Source organism: Martes martes (assembly GCF_963455335.1).
Source record: "Martes martes genome assembly, chromosome: 2".
In the NCBI taxonomy this organism is placed as follows: Eukaryota; Metazoa; Chordata; class Mammalia; order Carnivora; family Mustelidae; genus Martes; species Martes martes.
The window spans coordinates 91198310-91221782 of record NC_137889.1 but is presented as its reverse complement, the minus strand read 5'-3'; positions in this window follow the sequence as shown (position 1 = coordinate 91221782).

The window sequence follows — 23473 nt, the reverse complement described above, 5'->3', positions numbered from 1 at the left end:
AATCTGTCTTTGATAGGGTCCAGATGACCAATTTAGCAAGCAAAGACTTCAAGAAGCTATTATTAATATGTTCAAAGAACTAAAGGAAACAATGCTTAAGTAAGTAAAAGAAGGTGTAATGACAAGTATATAACTGCAATGAAAAATGTATTAGCGGAACTCAATAGTAGATTCGAGCTGACAGGAAAGAATCAGCACACTTGGAGAACCATCTCAAGAATAGAGGAAAAAAGAAGAAAAATTAACAGATTCTCAGAGAATTAGAGGACAATATCAAGTGCACAAACATTTGTACAACAAGAGTATCAGAGAAGAGAAGAGAATGACAGAAGCAGAAAGTATTTGAAGAAATAAGGGATGAAAAATTCACAAGTTTAATGAAAAACATTAACCCACACATCAAAGAGATTCAATAACACAAATGCAAGACATTTACATCCAGACATATCATAGTGATAATGTTGAGAAGCAGAGAGAAAGAAAAAAATCTTGAAAGCAGTAAGGGGAAAAGACACATCTTATACAAGGGAGCCCCTGTTAAGCTAAGGACTGGCTTCACATCAGAAACAATGGATGCCAGAAAGCAATGAGATAATGCATTGAAAGAGCTGAAAGAAAAAATAAAACTATCATCCAACTATCTTATAGCTGGCAAAACTATCATTCAGAAATGAAGGCAAAATAAATTCATTTGCCAGTAAACAAAAACTGGACATTTGTTTCTAGTAAACTCACTCTACTATCTAAATTCTTAGAAAGGCATGAACCACCAAAAATGACTTAAGAAGAAATTATAAAAATCTGATAAGGTCTATAGTGAATAAAAAGACTGAATTAGTAATAAGTGTTTCCACGAAAAGAAACTCAAATGCAGATAACTTGCCTGATAAATTTTACCAAATATTTAAAGAGGAATTCTTTTCAAACTGTTCCAAACAATGAAAAAGGGAACACTTCCCAACTCATTCTAAGATACCAGTATTACCCTGAGACCAATACCAATACCAAGGCAAAATAAGAAAACTATAGACCAACACAGGTATCCCCAACTTTTTGAAAGATCTTATTATGCCACTTTAATTTTGCAAAAGACCTAAATTAATGCCTGTTTTTGCTAACTGAAAGGAATCCAAAGAGGGTTTTTGTTTTTATGGAAAAAAAAAAGTGAAAAGCAAAAATAGCGTTCACCTTTTGTTTTGCAGCAAGCCAATTCCTTAAAAAGGCAGCATGTACCTTACAGTACCACCACCAAGCTCCCACTCCAGAACTACACTCTGCATCTTAGCATAAAGATACAATAGCTCTCAACTATATCTGTGAGCATCTATCTGGGCTTTATCTCAATTTATTTTATGCATTGGTTAGCAAGATGTGTCCTAAGGTATCAGAAAAGCCTGAGAGGTTATTTTTCAGGTTAAGAATATTCAAACATTTTTCCATATAAATTAATGGTAATTGCTTTTCTGCTTTATGCCATTTCAGCTTATGAAAGATTTCATGGAAATGCTTTACTTTCAGAAAGTGGGAGAAATCTGCACTTCTTACGAATATAAAAGTAAAAATCCTTCAAAAATACTAGCAAACTAAACCCAACAACACATGCAAAGGACTGCATACCGTGAACCAGTGGAATTTATCCAAGTTTGGTTTAACATTCAAAAATAATATAATACACTCTATCAATAGAATAAAGAACAGAAACCTCATGGTCCTCTCAATAAACATGGAAAAAGCATTTGACAAAATGTAACACCCTCTTATGATGAAAACAATAAACAAGAAATAAAAAGTAATTTCCTCAAACTGAAAAAGTTTCCAGGGCCTGGATGAGCCAGGGCCAGCTATAACCTGTTCCCTAATTTAGACCAGGATCCTTATGGATCCACTTCTCTCCTTCAGGGTGTTGTGCAACTCTACCACCACCACCACAATGTATAAGGTTCACTATGTAGTCATTCAGGGATCTGTTGGTCTAATTTTGGAAGGGTGACCTGGTCATAGGACAACTCTCCCTAGTCATCAGTATGGGATTTCTTACATGGTGTCACACAAGATTGGGCTGCCACAGTGGTGTGGCCTATACTGACTGAGCCTCACCCAGCACACTTGGGACAATTAGGGTTCACAGCTACCAAAGTCCCACCATGATCTTCGAACTTGAGCCATATGTATGGGCCCATGGATTAGCTCTCTTTTTCTATATTTCAATTGTTAATTGACTGCAGCTTCCTTCTCTGGCTTACAACACCCAAATTTAGTGGTACTAGTAGATTTCCTTTATCGTGGGAGCCCCCCTAATCCTGGCACCTGGGGCAGACTTCATGCCATGTATCAGGCTGTCCTTCAGGTGTGCCTGCACCCATCTCCTGTGAAGGTTTTCACATGACTGCTTTACAATGCCAATCAACCTTCTGACTGGTATTCTTTCTTGCTTATAATCAATGTGGTGGCTCATGCTCTCCCCAGTTGGCTTTAAGCTAAACCAGAAAAAGGATAAACATTTCTTCTGTGAATGGGACAGCTCTTGCTCAGTCCACAGACCCTTTTCCTGTGTTTCCCATTGGCGGTGCAACGTGGAAGGTGGAATGGCAATCAGTATTTAGAGAGATCACCTTCTAGAATTGTTGTGATTATTGTTCTAGAAAAGACCTGGTTCTACATTTATGCTACAAAATTATAAACAGTAATTTTAACATGACCAGGAAACAAATCATTATTTACACTTTCCGAGATACCCTGGGTAAGATTTGCATGTATGGTTATCATCAACAAAGTGCAGTAACAACCTTTGAAAGAGTTGTTGAAAGCCAGTATTCACTACCAGCTCCACAGTGAGATAAAACTTCCCTGGATTTATTAGTATGCTTGTAAAGAAATCTAGCCTCTTCATAGTTCTCATAGGCCATGAGAATTGTATCTGCAGCCATCTGTCTAGTTAAGTGGTCTGATGGAGCCCAGAGGAGGTGCCTATGTTAAGTTCCAGAATTCCAGGAAGACTGAGGGATATCTCCCTAAGGACTTAGATTTTAAGGAGGAATGAAGCCCAGAAACATGGAAACATCCTTAGGTTGAAAAAGCAGAGACAGAGGGACCGACTCTTGGAAAGATTTAATTTACACACCTAAAGTTGGAGTTAGGATTCAGTCCCATTACTTTTCCAAGGAGGAAGAGGAAAATTTCTTACCTCCCCATGCATAAGCAGAGAAATATTATTTTTTCCTGATTTCTAATCTGTGGATTATCCAACTCCTCATGCAGGACATGTGATCTAACTCTCATCATGACACATCAGGGGTATACCCTGGGGCAAAGGACCAGAAGCTTGTCCACTTATACCATAGATGCCCGCAGGAATTGTGTGTTAAGTAAATGGTTATGAAAAAAGCATGCGGTGAGGAGGACAAGCAATGTAGGGGGTAGATTAGAATTTTCAGTAAAGTATGTAGGGAATGAATCACTGAGTGAAGACCTATAGGAGAGGAGGGAAACATGCATTCTTGTATCTGGATTTAAAACATTCCAGATGCAGGGATAAACAAAAGCAAATCCTCTGAAGCTTGAGTATATCTGGGTTTTTTAGTATATCTGGATCAGTGTGGTTGGAAAAGAAAAAAAAAAAGAATAGTAGGAGAAGGGACCAGAAATGTATCTGGGGCTAAAACTTCAGGGCCTGTAAACCATCTCATCATGATGCAGAAGAGATGGTATTCACTATTTATGGTAGTCATAAATTTAAAAAAAACATGGTTATTATTACTATATTAGAAATGGACTGTTACAAATTAATTCATTATAAAAGCAACAGCTTAGAAAAAAATATTGAAGAGCTATTGGAACTTTTATAAACTCTCTTCATTATGGATATTAGATTCAGCTCTTAATCATACGATGATATGGGAACATGATACAGACAGCCATGAAAATGATCTGTACTTCATGAATAGAATAAAATACTTTCTAAAATTATCTAAAAATCATACAAAAATCATGACAAAAATAGAGGGGACATAACTGCCTTTATAAGCTATACACTCCATTTTCCTTATATGAAAGGGAGAGGGAGAGAGAGAGACTCTAAGTGAACTATCTTTCCCAGAATAGTAACTACCCATGGGGAAAAACAGGTGTGAAGAAGGGAGTGGCTGTCATATTTTGTTTTGTATCTTTCTATACTACTCAAAATTTCTATCTCTTCACTTGTGTAGCTTTTTCAACAATAGCAAGGATTATCCAATTCGAAAATTCTGATATGTTTCCTATTTCATTTTATTCTTTGAACCCACTATATTTTTTTTAGATTTATTTTTATTTATTTTATTTTTTTAAATTTTTTTATTTTAATAAACATATAATGTATTTTTATCCCCAGGAGTACAGGTCTGTGGATTGCCAGGTTTACACATTTCACAGCACTCATCGTAGCACATACCCTCCCCAATGTCCATTTCCCCACCACCCTCTCCCGTCCCCCCTCCCCCCAGCAACCCTCAGTCTGTTTCTTGAAATTGAGTCTTTTATGGTTTGTCTCCCTCCCAATCCCATCTTTTCATTTTTTCTTTTCCTACCTCCCCCCAAACCCCCCCGCCTTGCATCTCCACTTCCTCATATCAAAGAGATCATATGATAGTTGTCTTTCTCCAATTGACTTATTTCGCTAAGCATGATACCCTCTAGTTCCATCCACGTCATCGCAAATGGCAAGATTTCTTGTCTTTTGATGGCTGCATAGTATTCCATTGTGTATATATACCACCTCTTCTTTATCCATTCATCTGTTGATGGACATCTAGGCTCTTTCCACAGTTTGGCTATTGTGGACATTGCTGCTATAAACATTCGGGTGCACGTGCCCCTTTGGAGCACCACATATGTATCTTTAGGATATATACCCAGTAGTACAATTGCTGGGTCGTAGGGTAGCTCTATTTTCAGTTTTTTGAGGAACCTCCACACTGTTTTCCAGAGTGGTTGCACCAGCTTGCATTCCCACCAGCAGTGTAGGAGGGTTCCCCTCTCTCCGCTTCCTCGCCAGCATCTGTCATTTCTTGACTTGTTCATTTTAGCCATTCTGACTGGTGTGAGGTGGTATCTCATTGTGGCTTTGATTTGTATTTCCCTGATGCCGAGTGATGTGGAGCATTTTTTCATGTGTCTGTTGGCCATCTGGATGTCTTCTTTGCAGAAATGTCTGTTCATGTCCTCTACCCATTTCTTGATGGGATTATGAGTTCTCTGGGTGTTGAGTTTGATAAGCTCTTTATAGATTTTGGATACAAGCCCTTTATCTGATATGTTGTTTGCAAATATCTTCTCCCATTCTGTCAGTTGTCTTTTGGTTTTGTTAACTGTTTCCTTTGCTGTGCAAAAGCTTTTGATCTTGATGAAATCCCAATAGTTCATTTTTGCCCTTGCTTCTGTTGCCTTTGGCGATGTTCCTAGGAAGAAGTTGCTGTGGTTGAGGTCAAAGAGGTTGCTGCCTGCATTCTCCTCAAGGATTTTGATAGATTCCTTTCTCACATTGAGGTCCTTCATCCATTTTGAGTCTATTTTCGTGTGTGGTGTAAGGAAATAGTCCAATTTCATTTTTCTGCATGTGGCTGTCCAATTTTCCCAGCACCATTTGTTGAAGAGGCTGTCTTTTTTCCATTGGACATTCCTTCCTCCTTTGTTGAAAATTAGTTGACCATAGAGTTGAGGGTCTATTTCTGGGCCCTCTATTCTGTTCCATTGATTATACGTCTGTTTTTGTGCCAGTACCATACTGTCTTGATGATGACAGCTTTGTAATAGAGCTTGAAGTCTGGAATTGTGATGCCACCGACTTTGGCTTTCTTTTTCAATATTCCTTTGGCCATTCGAGGTCTTTTCTGGTTCCATATAAATTTTAGGATTATTTGTTCTATTTCTTTGGAAGAAATGGATAGGATTTTGATAGGGATTGCATTAAATGCATAGATTGCTTTAGGTAGAATAGACATTTTCACAATATTTGTTCTTCCAATCCATGAGCATGGAACATTTTTCCATTTCTTTGTGTCTTCCTCAATTTCTTTCATGAGTACTTTATAGTTTTCTGAGTATAGATTCTTTGCCTCTTTGGTTAGATTTATTCCTAGGTATCTTATGGTTTTGGGTGCAATTGTAAATGGGACTGACTCCTCAATTTCTCTTTCTTCTGTCTTGTTGTTAGTGTAAAGAAATGCGACTGATTTCTGTGCATTGACTTTATATCCTGACACTTTACTGAATTCCTGTATAAGTTCTAGCAGTTTTGGAGTGGAGTCTTTTGGGTTTTCCACATATAGTATCATATCATCTGCAAAGAGTGATAGTTTGACTTCTTCTTTGCCAATTTGGATGCCTTTAATTTCTTTTTGTTGTCTGATTGCTGAGGCTAGGACTTCTAGTACTATGTTGAACAGCAGTGGTGATAACGGACATCCCTGCCGTGTTCCTGACCTTAGCGGAAAAGATTTCAGTTTTTCTCCATTGAGAATGATATTTGCGGTGGGTTTTTCATAGATGGCTTTGATAATATTGAGGTATGTGCCTTCTATCCCTACACTTTGAAGAGTTTTAATCAGGAAGGGATGCTGCACTTTGTCAAATGCTTTTTCAGCATCTATTGAGAGTATCATATGGTTCTTACTCTTTCTTTTATTAATGTATTGTATCACATTGATGGATTTGCGGATGTTGAACCAACCTTGCAGCCCTGGAATAAATCCCACTTGGTCGTGGTGAATAATCCTCTTAATGTACTCTTGGATCCTATTGGCCAGTATTTTGGTGAGAATTTTCGCATCTGTGTTCATCAAGGATATGGGTCTGTAATTCTCTTTTTTGGTGGGATCCTTGTCTGGTTTTGGGATCAAGGTGATGCTGGCCTCATAGAATGAGTTTGGAAGTTTTCCTTCCATTTCTATTTTTTGGAACAGTTTCAGGAGAATAGGAATTAATTCTTCTTTAAATGTTTGGTAGAATTCCCCTGGGAAGCCATCTGGTCCTGGACTTTTGTTTGTTTGGAGATTTTTGATGACTGTTTCAATCTCCTTACTGGTTATGGGTCTGTTCAGGTTATCTATTTCTTCCTGGTTCAGTTGTGGTAGTTTATACGTCTCTAGAAATGTATCTATTTCTTCCAGATTGTCAAATTTGTTGGCGCAGAGTTGCTCCTAGTATGTTCTTATAATTGTTTGTATTTCTTTGGTGTTGGTTGTGATTTCTCCTCTTTCATTCATGATTTTATTGATTTGCGTCCTTTCTCTTTTCTTTTTGATAAGTGTGTTCAGGGGCTTATCAATCTTATTAATTCTTTCAAAGAACCAGCTCCTAGTTTTATTGATTTGTTCTATTGTTTTTTTAGTTTCTATTTCATTGATTTCTGCTCTGATGTTTATGACTTCTCTTCTCCTGCTGGGTTTAGGCTTTCTTTGTTGTTCTCTCTCCAGCTCCTTTAGGTGTAGGGTTAGGTTGTGTATTTGAGACCTTTCTTGTTTCTTGAGAAAGGCTTGTACCGCTATATATTTTCCTCTCAGGACTGCCTTTGTTGTGTCCCACAGATTTTGAACCGTTGTGTTTTCATCATTTGTTTCCATGAATTTTTTCAATTCTTCTTTAATTTCCTGGTTGACCCATTCATTTTTTAGAATGATGCTGTTTAGTCTCCATGTATTTGCGTTCTTTCCAAATTTCCTCTTGTGATTGAGTTCTAGCTTCAGAGCATTGTGGTCTGAAAATATGCAGGGAATGATCCTAATCTTTTGGTACCGATTGAGACCTGATTTATGACCCAGGATGTGGTCTATTCTGGAGAATGTTCCATGTGCACTAGAGAAGAATGTATATTCAGTTGCTTTGGGATGGAATGTTCTGAAGATATCTGTGATGTCCATCTGGTCCAGTGTGTCATTTAAGGCCTTTATTTCCTTGTTGATCTTTTGCTTGGATGATCTGTCCATTTCAGTGAGGGGAGTGTTAAAGTCCCCTGCTATTATTGTATTACTGTCGATGTATTTCTTTGATTTTGTTATTAATTGGTTTATATAGTTGGCTGCTCCCATGTTAGGGGCATAGATATTTAAGATTGTTAAGTCTTCTTGTTGAACAGACCCTTTGAGTAGGATATAGTGTCCTTCCTCATCTCTTATGATAGTCTTTGGCTTAAAATCTAATTGATCTGATATAAGGATTGCCACCCCAGCTTTCTTCTGATGTCCATTAGCATGGTACATTTTTTTCCACCCTCTCACTTTAAATCTGGAGGTGTCTTCGGGTCTAAAATGAGTTTCTTGTAGTCAGCATATTGATGGGTTTTGTTTTGTTATCCATTCTGATACCCTGTGTCTTTTGATTGGGGCATTCAGCCCATTAACATTCAGGGTAACTATTGAGAGATATGAATTTAGTGCCATTGTATTGCCTGTAAGGTGGCTGTTACTGTATATTGTCTCTTTCTTTCTGATCTACTACTTTTAGGGTCTCTCTTTGCTTAGAGGACCCCTTTCAATATTTCCTGTAGAGCTGGTTTGGTGTTTGCAAATTCTTTCAGCTTTTGTTTGTCCTGGAAGCTCTTTATCTCTCCTTCTATTTTCAATGATAGCCTAGCCGGATATAGTATTCTTGGCTGCATGTTTTTCTCGTTTAGTGCTCTGAATATATCATGCCAGTTCTTTCTGGCCTGCCAGGACTCTGTGGATAGGTCCGCTCCCAATCTAATGTTTTTACCCTTGTATGTTACAGACTTCTTTTCCCGGGCTGCTTTCAGGATTTTCTCTTTGTCGCTAAGACTTGTAAATTTTACTATCAGGTGACGAGGTGTGAACCTATTTTTATTGATTTTGAGGGGCGTTCTTAGCATTTCCTGGATTTTGATGTTTGTTCCCTTTGCCATATTAGGGAAATTCTCTCCAATAATTGTCTCCAATATACCCTCTTCTCCCCTCTCTCTTTCTTCTTCTGGAATCCCAATTATTCTAAGGTTGTGTCGTCTTATGGTGTTGCTTATCTCTCGAATTCTCTCCTCATGGTCCAGTATTTGTTTGTCTCTCTTTTGCTCAGCTTCTTTATTCTCTGTCATTTGGTCTTCTATGTCACTAATTCTTTCTTCTGCCTCATTTATCCTGGCAGTGAGAGCTTCCATTTTTGATTGCACCTCATGAATAGCTTTTTTGATTTCAACTTGGTTAGATTTTAGTTCTTTTATTTCTCCAGAAAGGGCTTTTATCTCTCCGGAGAGGGTTTCTCTAATATCTTCTATGCCTTTTTTGAGCCCGGCTAGAACCTTGAGAATTGTCATTCTGAACTCTAGATCTGTCATGTTACCAATGTCCGTATTGATTAGGTCTCCAGCCTTCGGTTCGGCCTCTTGTTCTTTTTTTTGAGGTGAGTTTTTCCACCTTGTCATTTTGTCCAGGTAGGATTTGCTTTCTCCTGCTGTGGAATTCCGCTGTTCTTGGTGACTGAAGTTGGTTTTGGATGGGTTTCTTGTTGATCTTCTGGGGGAGGGGCCTGTTGTAGTGATTCTCAAGTGTCTTTGCCGCAGGCGGAATTGCACTGCCCTTGCCAGGGGCCGGGCTAACTAATCCGCTCGGGTTTGCTTTCGGGAGCTTTTGTTCCCTGAGCACTTTCCGTAGAGTTCCGGAGGACGGGAATGAATATGGCGGCCTCCCAATCTCTCCGCCCGGAGGAGCCGAGAGCTTGGGGTTCCGCTCCTCAGTGCGCTCTCAGAGCAAAGCACCCAACCGCCCCGCCTCCCTGGCCTGCGGTCACACCTTGAGGAAAGCAGTCAATTGCTGGAGCTGGAGAAAAGCGCCAGGTCGCTTTTGTCTCCGTGGCCTCCGGCCGCGCTCCGAGCCCACCCAGCCTGCGACCGGCACAAGGTAACCCCGGGCTTAGGGCTCACTCCTCGGCTTTGTCGCTGTAGCCGGCTTCCCCGCTCTAATACCTGCGAGCTCTGCGGCGCTCAGACACCCCTGGTCCTTCTGTGACCCCGCGGGACCTGGGGTTATGCTGATCCTGCCTGGGTTTCCCCCCGGTTTAGCCTCTGGAGCGATGTCTCCCAGTGGAGCCGACTTTTAAAAGTCCCGATTTTGTCGAACCCACTATATTTTTAAGTGAATAAATATTACATTACACAAAATTAAAACTGTAGTCTTAGTGTATTTTATGAACAATAATAAAATTAAACCTTTCAGAACATTTCAAATAAAGACAACTTTTTGAACAAACTAGACTTTAGACAACACTCTGTGAATTCTCAAGAAATGCCAGAATTGACAGAGCAAATGAGGATGATCTAGAATTAGAACATTACGTAGCAAATACCTTTCCTAAAACAAATTTTCCAATAGCTCAAATTGCTGGAAGAGAGTATGGTCATTTTAATTTAGTCTAACAATATAATAGTATGTCAGGTTCCACAGTGGTTCATACTGCTTTTATGCATTATTGCATCAGGGAAAAAAAAATCACTTCATTTCTCCTCTGAAAAATGGTCGCAATCATGCCTACCTTTCAGAACTATAAAACATGTAAACATGCAAAACATGTCAGTAAATTATCTAAATATCACCTAGCACAAGGTGCTCAATAGATGTTGACCCAATTAAATGTCAGTGTTTAAGTGATTAACTGAGTTCACAGCTTTTTAGTGACCATGCCAGAATTAGAATTGCTGATTGAGTGCTTTCTGTCATGCCAGGAGTATGAGTCTAGGCTTTGAGTTCTGGACCTCCTATCTGCTCAGACCAGCTTGTGCTGGCTCATGAGGACACTGTGTACAATACTCCTCAACCCTGCATTTGATGACTTTCTATTAGTAATTTTAAATTGTCCATGATGAGTATATTTATACCACAAAAATCAACAAATGCTATAAAATCGAGGATTTTGTTTATAGGGGAGCCATTTACTACTCACCAGCATACCACTCATCTAGGCTTGTAGATCTGGAACTAAGTGCACCAAGAGCATCTCTGTTAGTTTGAATAGGATGAATATGATATAGACATCTCTTTGAGAGGTCCCTATGGACTTCAAGTCACAAATATCTATTTATAGTTAATATAGCACCCCCTGTGTGTTTAATTACCTTGTGGCAACTTTCAAATTAGGTGATTTTTGCTATATAAGTCTTCAGATATCTTTTTAAAAAAATTTTTGAGTATTTGTTTTCTGAATGTTGCATTTTCCCACATTTCCTAAAGACAGAATGAAAGGCTTAAAATCAGGGCGCTGACTTTTTTTTTCCCCCCATCTCTTTTCTGTTGCCAGTTCAGTGAAGCTTCCCCCCCAGGCAGAATTAATTGTTCAGGCCTCTGTGTTCCCTACATTTTGCTCAAACTGTTAATATCACACTTATCACATTGTATTAGTGTCAGATTTTCCCTGCTTCTTTTCTTGGCAAGATCCTGAGCTACTCAAAGACGTCCCAGTCACGTTAGTACCACGAGCACCTAGAATGCTACCTGGCTCACAGCAGAGCACTCACCGGCAAAATACTCAGTTCACTTGAGCTGGCTCAGAAGAAAATGGATGCAGCCAATTTATTTTGATAGAAATCTCTCAATTAAAAGAGGACTGCATTTTAGAAAGCTAAGGACAAATTATTTTTCTAGGTCACAAAAATATTTAACCAGTTCCTTCTCCAGTGAACTTCAAATCACATAACAAATGCAATAAGAGAAAGAAAAGACAGAACAGTGAGACGTTTGTCACAAAGTTACAGAGGCAGTGTACCTGAACTGTTTGTGTGTTACCAAGAGCCTTACTTGGTGTTTTATAAAGACTGGCCTGAAGAGACTCTAGCTTTTGAGGATGAGGATAATCATACCAACCTTACCTAAATGCCAAGGCTGATGTGAGAATTAAATCATAAAAAAAAATTTCTGAAAGTTCCTTATAAATTATAACACAACAAACAAATAAAAAATATTATTCTATCTGATGAGACTTACTTTGTAGAAAACTTGGAAATCTCTAGCACTTCTATAACATTATATCTTGTCACAGATTCAGTGTTGCCTTTATTTTTTATTTATTTGTTTGTTTTTCTTACATAGAGTCCATGCCCAGAAATACAGCCCACTGTGGGCTTGAAGTCATGACCTGAGCTGAGATCAAGAGTTAAACGCTTAACCAACTGAGCCACCCCGGCACTCCTTAGTACTGCGTTTAGAAGCCTGTCTCCACATGCCAACATAAACACTCACCTAGAGTCACCATTGAATAAACCTAGTTTCCTACCTTCCTTTCAAGTTTTGGATTTTAAAAGCATCTGAATCTGAAATGTAATATCATATTAACTAGTTGGTACTGCCATCTAGTGACTTCCGTAAACCAATCAACTAACTTCATAAAATTTAGCTAACCAGATACTTAAACAAATCAATGCATGAATATCCCCCCTTTCTGAAAGTGACATTTGTCTCTCGTTTACATGAAGTTTTTGTGTGTGTGAGAAAGCTGCTGTTGAAAAATTTATTTTTATTTTATTTTTTTGAAAAAAATGAACCAACACACCACTAATAACCTTTTTGCAGAACCGCTTTGCAGCATTATAGCATTTAATATTAATTTTGCACTGTCTTAACTATTTCTGGCAAAACCTATATCTTGATATCCATATTAGTGGCATTTCTTTTTCTGCATCAAGAGAGGAAGCGATGCTTTGGTGCCCTCACAGGCAGAATTATTCTGGATTTATTCAAACATTGCCAGTATGTCTTGACCCCCAATGACAGTGATCATGCAGCTGGAATCTGAACAAAATGCCCTACCTCCTGTCTCATTTCTCAGCCACGTCTGGCTCTTGCCCAAGGACCACTGTCTGTAGAAACGGAATGGGGTCTGATACCATGTCCTGTAAGGTGCCGTCTAAGGTCAGCGTGTGTTGGATGGCTCACGTAATAATGCCAGGATTCCGCATGTGATGTGGGGTCAGCAGCCTGCAAGCTACTTAAGGCATGTGCTTCAGAGATCATTCCTGAGAGAACTACTAATGAGAATTAGTAGAAGAATTAGTACAGAATTAGGCAGAAGAATTAGTACAGAATTAGGCAAACTTCTATTTGCCTAAACCTCATAAATCTGGAGTCTACTTTTAATCGCCCTTTTCTTATATCATGCTTTTTACCCAATGATAGCTTAAAAACCTATTGTGTAACTTTTTTCATTACCAATTTTTCTAGATGTAGCACTGTATCATTTCCTTTATTGTAAAAGGATTAAGTTAAAAAAAATTAAAAAGAAAACTGGGATTACCCAAATGCTTAAGGGATTGTGCTTTGTTTTTTAACTCTGATTTACCAAAGAAGATCAGATCCTTCTCTCCCATGTGCTGTTAGCACCGTGTCTTACTGTCTGGAAGTATTTATTACAATAGTAATGAATTTTGGTTAGGCATCTGAAACATCTGCAACCCCCGCTAGAATGAAGGCAATTTAAGAGCAGGAATACATGGCATCTGCCTAAGCCATCTCTCCCTCCCCAGAGGGCAGTGTCTTCCTGTATAAAGGAGGCACTCAAAGGAAGATTTATTGAATGTAAAATAAACGACTAATGTCTGCATCTATCTCTACCATTTTCTCTAAACCTTAGCTCTATTAAACTAGATTTTTTTACTAATGAGCTCTTCAACTTTGTCCTTTCCAAGTGATCCCTTTGTGCTCAATTTCCTCATTTCTGAAATCAGAATATTATAGTGAAAGGGTGATCATTTTTTTTTATCTTCCTTCTATGAATTATGTCCTATTTCTTTTTTGTAGCTTATTGTCTTGGCCAGAACTAAAAGAACAATGTGAAGCAACAATGACGATGGGTTTTTAAAGACCTGTGTGAAAGGCTCATCTGAAGTGCACCAATGTTTCCCCAAGATGTGTTGTCTGAGTTCTTTCTGAGAAGTATCCTCCTAAGGGTTCTAAGATATTTCAAACTCTTAAAAGTTTAGGATCAAAATGAACAAAACTGGAAAAAGGAAAAGCACAGTTCCTTTTGAACAAGCTGCTCTTTTAATACTTTAAAACTAAATCTTGAATTATAATGCAGCAATAAAATCATTTGAGTGCAGGCAATTAGTTGAAAAGGAAAGATGATCACATAGCCTTCTGAGGTAATAATTTGCAGGAAAGCCCATAGATTCAATGTTTCAAGTACTCTTTTCATATTTGATCAATGTAATCTTCTTGTTCATTTTAATGATGATGTTAACATTAGGCTGTCTGAATCCTTTGATTTACTGCTAATTGTCAATTTCCAAGCCCTGCTCAGCAGATGCTCATGCCTGCATTCACAGATATAATTATGTGAACCATCTTTTTAGCAGTCAGGGCCATAGATTTAAAATGTAAGTAAAATAATAGCTTTGGGAAATAATTATTTTGAAAATCCAGGGTTTCCTTTTATGACTAAAAAAAAAAAATCTGTCTAACAATATATAGATGAATGCTTTGCCTTTATAGAACCACCCTTAATGTTTTCCTTCCATATGCTTTTGGGTATTTTCCAAATGTTCCAAAAAGTGCTTATAAACCTTAAATGATTTTCTCTTTGTCAATTACTTCACAGAGAGACCAGTTCTTCTCAGCAGCCCCTCCAATCACTGACCACTTCCAGGAACTTAATGAGATTCAAATTCTTTCATAGAACAACCACCCTAGTCCTTGCTCAGTGGGCACATGTACAAAGTAGCCATGGATCAAAGAGAGAGGCCAAACCACCACTAGCAAAGATAAAAATTGAGCCCCTGATATAGAACCTTTCTCAAGGTGACCAGAAGCCTGAGATGGCAATATTTCAATCAGGGAGGGAATAGCCAATCTTGTCACAGGAATCGATAAATATTCTGCATACAAATTTACTTTCCTTGTTCACGATGTCTCTGTCAAGACTGAGATTGGTGGAATTCCTCATTCATCATTGCAGTTTCTCACATAATAGAACTTCTGACAAAGGAAATAATTTTAAGGTGAAAGAAGTGCAACAATGTCTTCCCTTTAAGATTACCTACCACAGGGGAAAAAAAAAAAAAAAACAAAAAAACAAGCAGAGCAACATCAGCAAGAGAGCAGACTAGGAGGCCCCAGGCCTTGCTCCTCATCAAAAACTATGAGTTAACCACTTCTAGAATGAAAATAACTCTGGAAGAATTCCAGGGTCCAGGTTTGAAGCCACAGCAACCCCAGGGGGCAAAACAACGGAAAATAACTGTGTAGAAGAGAGTAGAAAAAGCAGCTTTATTTTACCCTCATTACTCCACCCCCTAGACACAGCTCAGTGGTAAGATGAATCCTTCCAGCTTTGAGATCCCCCGTGGGGAAAAGAGGACAAGATGACACCAGCAGTCCTCCCCACTCTCAGGGACTGCCTTCACCAGGAAGAACCCTAGATTTTGGAGCCTCCAGGGGCTCCAATTGCTACATCTCTCCAGAGTTGGAGATATTGTATGCCCTCCCAACTGCCACCACTAGGTACCACCCCTCAGTGGATACTGTTTTGCTCCCCAAGGACCAAGACCACCACATACCCCTGGACCTGGAACCCCTTACATCCAACTGTCCCAGTGCCTACATGTGTTTCTAGACCAGGTACTACCATACCCCACCTCCCAGAACTGGTGCCCTTATATTCTCCTAAATCTAGCATTCACAGAACCTGTGTGCCCCCTGGATGGGTGCCATTACACACCCCATCCTGGTGGCCACCCTCATGCTTACCCACAGATATAAGACCTTCCCTATTGAAGCTGATATATAAACTCTGCACAGAGGTGACTGCTTCTTCTAGTAAGCAGACACCAATACAAGGCTACAAGGAACACCAAAAAATCAGGAAAAGAGGTAACACAAAAGGAAGACAAGAAAATTCTACTAACAGACCCCTAATATGTAGATCTATGAATTGCCTGGCAAATAAGTCAAAATAATTATTTTTTTAAATACATTTTCTTTTAATTTTTTTTTTTAATTTATTTATTTGTTAGAGAGAGAGAGTGAGCGAGCACAGGCAGACAGAGTGGCAGGCAGAGGCAGAGGGAGAAGTAGACTCCCCACCGAGCAAGGAGCCCGTGGGACTTGATCCCAGGACGCTGGGATCATGACCTGAGCCGAAGGCAGCCGCTTAACCAACTGAGCCACCCAGGCGTCCCAAAATAATTATTTTAAAGAAGGTTGGTGAGCTTCTAGAGAACACAGACAACTCACTGACACCAGAAAAACAATATATAAACAAAGTTCCACAAAAAGATAATCACAACAAAACAAAACAAAACACCACACAATTTAGTTTCTGATAAGGTTCTCTTTCTGGCTTGAAGATAACTGCTTTCTTGATTTGTCCTAACATGGGCCTCCTTCTGTATATCTGTACAGAGAGAAAAAGAGTGTGTCTTCTCCTGTGTGTCTTCTTCCTCTTATAAAGACATCAGTCCTATAGATTAAGGCCCTACCCTTATGACCTCATTCAACATTAATTGCCTCCCTAAAGGCTGTTTCCAAATAGAGTAAGATAGAAAGTTAAAACCTTAACATTTAAATTTTAGGGGACTGCAATCCATCCCATAACATTCTTCCCCCAAAACCTCCCTTGCCAAATTCCTGTGTTTCTCACATGCAGAGTACATTTACCCTGAACCAATAGCTCCAAAATCTTAATACAACCTAGCATCAATCCCATGTCCAAAATATCATCCACATATCCTCTGAATCATGTAGAGGTAAGACTTAAGGTGTGCTTTATCCTGAGACACATTCCCCCACAACTGTTACCTCTTGGACCCAGACAAATTATGCACTCCCAAAATACAATGCTGGGACAAGCATAGGATAGACACTCCCTTTGCAAATAGGAGCAATAGGAAAGAAAAAAAGGGTGGTGTGTCTCAAGATAGTTCAAAACCTAGCGAGTCAATTCCAATAGATTTTGAGAATTCTACAGAAAGATTGAGAAGAATCATCCCTGGACCACTGGTTTGTCCTCAGAGGCTCAGTGGGGCAGCAGCATCACCCCAGGACCCTGAGACAGTGGCCCCACCCCACCTCTTCTCTTGACACCAAGGAAGTGGGCCCACCTTGTGAAACTAAGGAGGAAACAGCCTTACCCATGGCTCTGTGGTGCAAGTGGTAGCCCTGATGAACTCTAAACTGCCTTTAGAGTCATTCTTCCCCTTTCCTGCATGATATATAGCACACCTGCAGCTGGAAAACTTTATTCTCCTACCCGGTGGAACCCCTGAAGTCCAAAAACCTCCCTTAAGTCAGATGATCTCTATCCATTTCAGTTCAAACTAGCAGTCTCTATTGGTATAATTTAATCTTTATTTCTGGCTTCTGCTGACTGATGATTAAAATCATGCACAATCTCTTTATGGAGTGATTGCCCAGCCACACCCTTGGTGTTTTCTCCAGAATGTACTTTCTCCTTTCTTGCAATATGCATAGACAGAACTTTGCAAATCTTAAGGGTCTGGTTACTTTTCACTTAACAGTTTCTTCAATCTCTCTCTCCTCTCACACTTAACTGTAAGCATTAAAGAGAAACCAGGCTATAAGTTTAACAGTTTGCTTACAAACCTACTCATTAGGCTAAAGACAAAGAAATTGTACATAAGCACTGTACTTGAGTTAAAATTTTTCCCATAGCAGTACATGTTAATAATTCTGAAACCACATGTATAATGGAATTGAATGATTAAGTAAATGAATGGCAATGGTGGGAGCCAGGTTTCTCATGGTTGGAGTAGGAGGTTACAGTAAGCAATGGGAGACTATATTGATTCACATGGTATTGAATCAGAGTTCTCAACATCAGTATAAATTCACGTTTAGCTTATTATAGATATAAATTCCTACATATAGCAATATTTATGAATGTGTCTCATTAAAAAGAAACAGCAGCTCTAAAGTGGAGTCATTTTTGCTAAGCCCCACTAAGACTTGATACCTAACCTAATTTCAGTTTCAGCCTCTCTCAAGAGTGGAATTTTAAACCAGTCTGGAATTTCCTGGCCAACACTAATGAGGACATCTACATGATAAAACTCCCTGTATTCCCTTAAGGGAAGGTAACCTTGCCTGAAATAATCCACCCTTTTAACTTCCTTGTCCCCCCCACCCCCATAAAAGCCTTCTATTTTGTACAACTCCTCTGAGCTCCAACTATTTGCTAGATGGAAAGCTGCTCAATTCATAAATTATTGAGTAAAGCCAATTAGATCCTCAAATTTACTCAGTTGAATTTTTCTTAACGATACACACACAGGTTAGTATATGCACTGTCAGCTGAGAGGATATAAAAGAAATGACATCCCACTAGCAGTGAGCAAACCTCTGAACAAGTTTCAGGTCTTGGTTTCTGGTACTATTCTCAAATAAAATGAGGGCTCCTTGGAGAAATGACTGATTGTTAGACTGGAGCAGAAAACACACAAGATGAGCCTTTGGGCAACAGAGAAGTAAAATTGTATTGGATTATTACCCAAAGTATGAAATAAATATCCATAAGTTCATTTAGGCATCAACAAATGACTAGATACATAAATGGGGGAGAACAGACAAATCACCCATGCAGAGTAATTAGAAATAATTTATATAGGTACTTTACCAGATGTTTCACTCTCACAAAGGGTAGTATAATTATCCACTCTTTACATGTGCGCTACACTTCCTTCCAAAGGCTGCTGTCTGAAAAGAGTAGAAAAGAGTAACTTTACAATAGACTAACAAACACTACCTCAGCCAGATGAACAGAGTTAACATCAGTCGTGACAAGTCATGTGGATAGGAGTTATCCTTGATAAGATACGATGAGAATTGTACTTGATCTCTGTTGTCTTTCTCACAAAAAGCCTCAGTCCCAGTCTAATAGTAAAAGACAAATTCCATCTGAAGAACATTTTGCAAAATACCAAATCAGTACTCATGACAACTGTCAAGGTTATCAAAAACAACGCTAGAGATTAAAACTGTCATAGCCAAAAGGAGTCTAAGAAGACATGATGATAAAATGTAATGTGGTATCCTGGATGAGATTCTGGAATAGACAGAAACTCATTAAGTAAAAACTAAAGAAATCTAAATAAAGTATGGGCTTTAGTTAATAATAGTGTATTGATAGTGGTTTTAATTACTATACTACCTGTACAATTTTTTTGTAAATCTAAAACAATTCTAAAATTAAAAAGTTTATTTATAATAATCACTTAAATTCCTTCTCTCAAAATGAAAATATGTCTAGCACATACAGTTCAGTTAAAACAGCAGACGTAAAAAGATGTTACAATAAACACAAATGCAATAATAATTAACATTTTTCATCAAAACCTTTCCAAATATTTATGAATGACCAAAAATGCCTAGAAATACATTTGCCAGAAGTTTCCAGTTCTGCAGCTGCCTTGATGCATAAACTCAAACCTCCACCCAGCTGGATAACCTTTTACTCTAGATTAGAATGCTAAATTCATCTATGTATCCATTTTTAAGGGGTTTTGTGTATCTTATCATCTGCACTAATTAAAAGATTTAGGACATTTTAAAAATTTATGTTCTAAGGTCATCCATAATGTGGTATAATAATTCACTTCCTATCATTATAAATGGTGAAAATAAAAACCTGTGTGCCTTGAATTGGTGCCCCTCCTTCTTTGTAGTAGGAATTATGTCTATCTTGTTAACACATCTGTACATACATCTGTGCACCTCTAATAAATATTGATTGGTACTTTGAATGTTAGCCACATGGAATGCTGACAGCTCCACAATGAATAAGACATCCCTAATTCCTTCAGGCCAGACTACAGTGTCCCCCAAAATGCTAAGTTTTTGCTAGGTGGTGGTAAACTTCCCAATAGGGCATAAAGCACTGTCATTCATAAAGCTGCATGGTTACTTAAATCTTTTGAGGGGCAGGGTAAGTGGATGAATGAATAAATTGAGCATAAAATGTTCAATACTCAGAGTCCCTAGGCACTGGAATAATGCGGAAACTACTCTAACTTTTCCTTTTAGAATTTCTAGTTTCTCGGGAACCTGGGTGGCTCAGTGGGTTAAAGCCTCTGCTTTCAGCTCAGGTCATGATCCCAGGGTCCTGGGATGGAGTCCCGCATCGGGCTCTCTGCTCGGCGGGGAGCCTGCTTCCTCCTCTCTCTCTCTGCCTGCCTCTCTGCCTACTTGTGATCTCTGTCTGTCAAATAAATAAATAAAATCTTAAAAAAAAAATAATTTCTAGTTTCTCAGAAAAACATAATTTGATGAAAATGTGTGTTATTTAATGATGTGTCTGTATATAGCATTTCATCAAATAACAAAAAAATAGAAATATAAAATGATAAAAGAAATATTAGTTTTAGTTTTGTGGTTCACCAAGAAGGAAGCAAAGATTATCCACAATAAAAGTAAGAAATAATGTATGTATACTGTATAACAACTAGAAGGGAGCTGACTCAACTACAGTAATAATTTAGAAATGATATAAAGATAAACATGCAATTATTAATTACACACATTCAGATGACAATTTTAAAAAAATGGGCTTATATACACTTATGAGGGGCTTTTCCCATAATGCTTGGAGATGATTGACTAGCCTGCTCACATGGGAAGGGGAAGAAGATAATTCTAAAGTGAGATAATCTTTCCTCCATAGAGTCAAAGATCACAATTATGAAAAAAACAGGTTTTTCTTAGGGAAAAAGTAGCATAGCTTTCTGAGGCTATCTTTACACACCCAACAGTGTTAAGAATTGCTTCAATATTCAACAATTGAACAAAGAAGCTTATCTTGGACTGAAGCAGTTGTTTAAATTTGACATCTTTTATTTTGTTTATTTGTGTTACTCTAAATTGGTTGTATGTATAAATTCATGAAAGCCAAGTTTTTCAATTATGTCAAAATTATTTGGCATTGTATTAGGCAATTCCTTGAGTTTTAATTGTTACCTTTCTCAAACCTTCCTTCTCCAGGTGCTACCCTGATTGCTCTTCAACCAAAGCCAGCCAGGTGAGCCATACAAAGAAGGTTTAGCTTCACTGGGTGGTGAGATCTTGGTTAACTTTTACTGTTCTTAAACCAGTTTAAACTACCCAGGGCTAATGCCTCATTTTCCATGAAACCTCAGCGTTTCTCTTAAACCATTTCTTCATATGCTCAGGATTGTACTTTTGTTGTTGCTTTCTGACCTGCACTCTGGTCCCCACCCATACCGATTGATTGACTGATATCTCTGTCATATAAATAATGAGAAATAATGAGAAAGCTTTATCTTGCACATTCCTCAGATTGTACCACACATAATAACCTGTAAGAACTTGATTGTTTCATATGTTAAAACTGCTGTGACCAGTAGAGAAGAAAACTAGGGTACAAACTTGCTTTGTCCTCTAAAATGGCAGTCTACAATCCAAATCTTTAGTCACATGGACGGTCAGGCTTGGAGTATATCTCTATCAACATTTGAAAGTCTGGCTTGGAGGGAAAGAGGAAGCTGAGAGAGGTCTGATTTAGAAGAGAAGAGCAAGAGAAGCAATGCTGTTTGAGTTACGGCAGTGTAGTTCCACCTAATTTGAAGCAAAACCCTAGTTAGTGGTAGGGATTAGAGCTACTTTGTACTTACTTTGTTCAGAAGTGTTCCTTTGATCTCAATACCAGTCTGAGACTGGACTGCATGGTTCCTGACTTTAGAAGTGTTGTAGTTATTTATTTGACACTCAAACTTTAGTTTCCCAAAGAAATTATCCTTTTCTGATAGGATATGGGCCTCTTCTTGGGTCACATATCTTACTGGCAACCATTGATCACTTTCTCATTCAAAGCTTTCTGGTTTTCTCCTGAGGCTTAATTGTGGCAACTATCCTGAATTTTGAAATCCACAAACAAATCTGCCATCTCTGTAATAAATAATTCGCTAGTTTATCTACCCCTAACTCTTCACAGCCATAATATACGGGAAACTAGAGATACCATAATCTATTTTCTTTCTAAGATGTCATCACATGTTGCTCCTTTTGTTTTCTTTGTACTAGCGTGGAGATTACCTCATTTCCCTTAAAGTCTTTCTTTTAATAACCTGGAGTCATTTTATTCTATCATAGACTGCAATTCTCTTTAAATCATCAAAATAATAAAATCAGTCTATTTATATAAAAGGCTGGATGCCTATATTGGAAAGATACCCAAACTTACTTTTAGTTTCAATATTAGAAATAACTAGGTAAACATATATAGCAAGAATAACTGAGGAGTAGTCTTCAGGGTATCTAGAAATTCTTTTGTTTTATTCTAAAAATTTTATCAGGGAAAATATTTTTTTCTTAAAGTAAACAATAGTACAAAATTGTACTTCTGTGCAGTTATGGAAGCATTCTTTAAAATTTTTCAGAAGCTACTATACACATCTAAAACTAGGTATGTGACATTTAAATCATATTATGCTAAAAATTTTTCAATAATTTAGCTTAAAGAGGATTATTACCATGTAGACAAAACGATAATAATCTGATTAAACTTCATTTAAAGTGAATTTTCAATAATTCCTTTAATATTAACAGGTGAGGACACAACTTGATATAGGAAGACCCTAGATAATAGAGTCCTTAGGCAATTTGTAGAAAGAGAAACCACTGCCCTCTAAAATTCCCCCTAAATGCCAGTCTGAGGGAACCCACACAAAAGAGAGTTGCAATAAATAAGAGGTCACATTTTACAAAAGAAAACAGGATACAAAGTAAATAAGCCACCATGCATAAGAGTCAGCAGAAAATGACAAACAAGAAACCTAAAGCCACGAAGATATCTGATATCATTATATTTTGATACTGAATACAAAATAAGTGTGTTTACTATGTGAGAAGCCCTTTTTTTAATTGAAATCGTTGGAAGAAAGAAAAGTAGATATCAAATCTACACTCCAGCTTAACCTAGGAGCTTTGACATTATTGTTTTGAAAGCTTAGAAATAATTCTATCTAAATTGCAGAAAATTCAAATGGCTCAGGACTAATGAATCAGGAATTAAAGTCACAGAGAAACAAAGAGATGGAAAATAATGAGATACTATGAAATGCAGAGAATCATGATGGAAGTCCCAATCAACCTCTAAATGGAATTTCAAAAGAAGATTTTGGAAACAATGTAAAAGGAGTAATATGGAAGAAATAACGCTGAAAAAAATGTTATTTAAAAGTCATCATTTAAAGGGAGTACAAAATCAAGCAGGATAAAAAAAAAATCTACATCTAGATGCACTGTGCTGCAACCATACAGAATATCCAAAAGATAAAAGATAAAATATTAAAATCATTCAGAGAAAAAAATGACATTAGCTTTAGTTAGACTAAAATTCATTCCTCAACATCAGCAAAATAATCAGAGAATATATAAATCCATCTATCAATAACCATAATAAACATTAGTGCATTGACTTTCCAGTGAAAACACTGGATGAAAATTAAATAAATAAGCAAACAAACAAATCCTGCTAT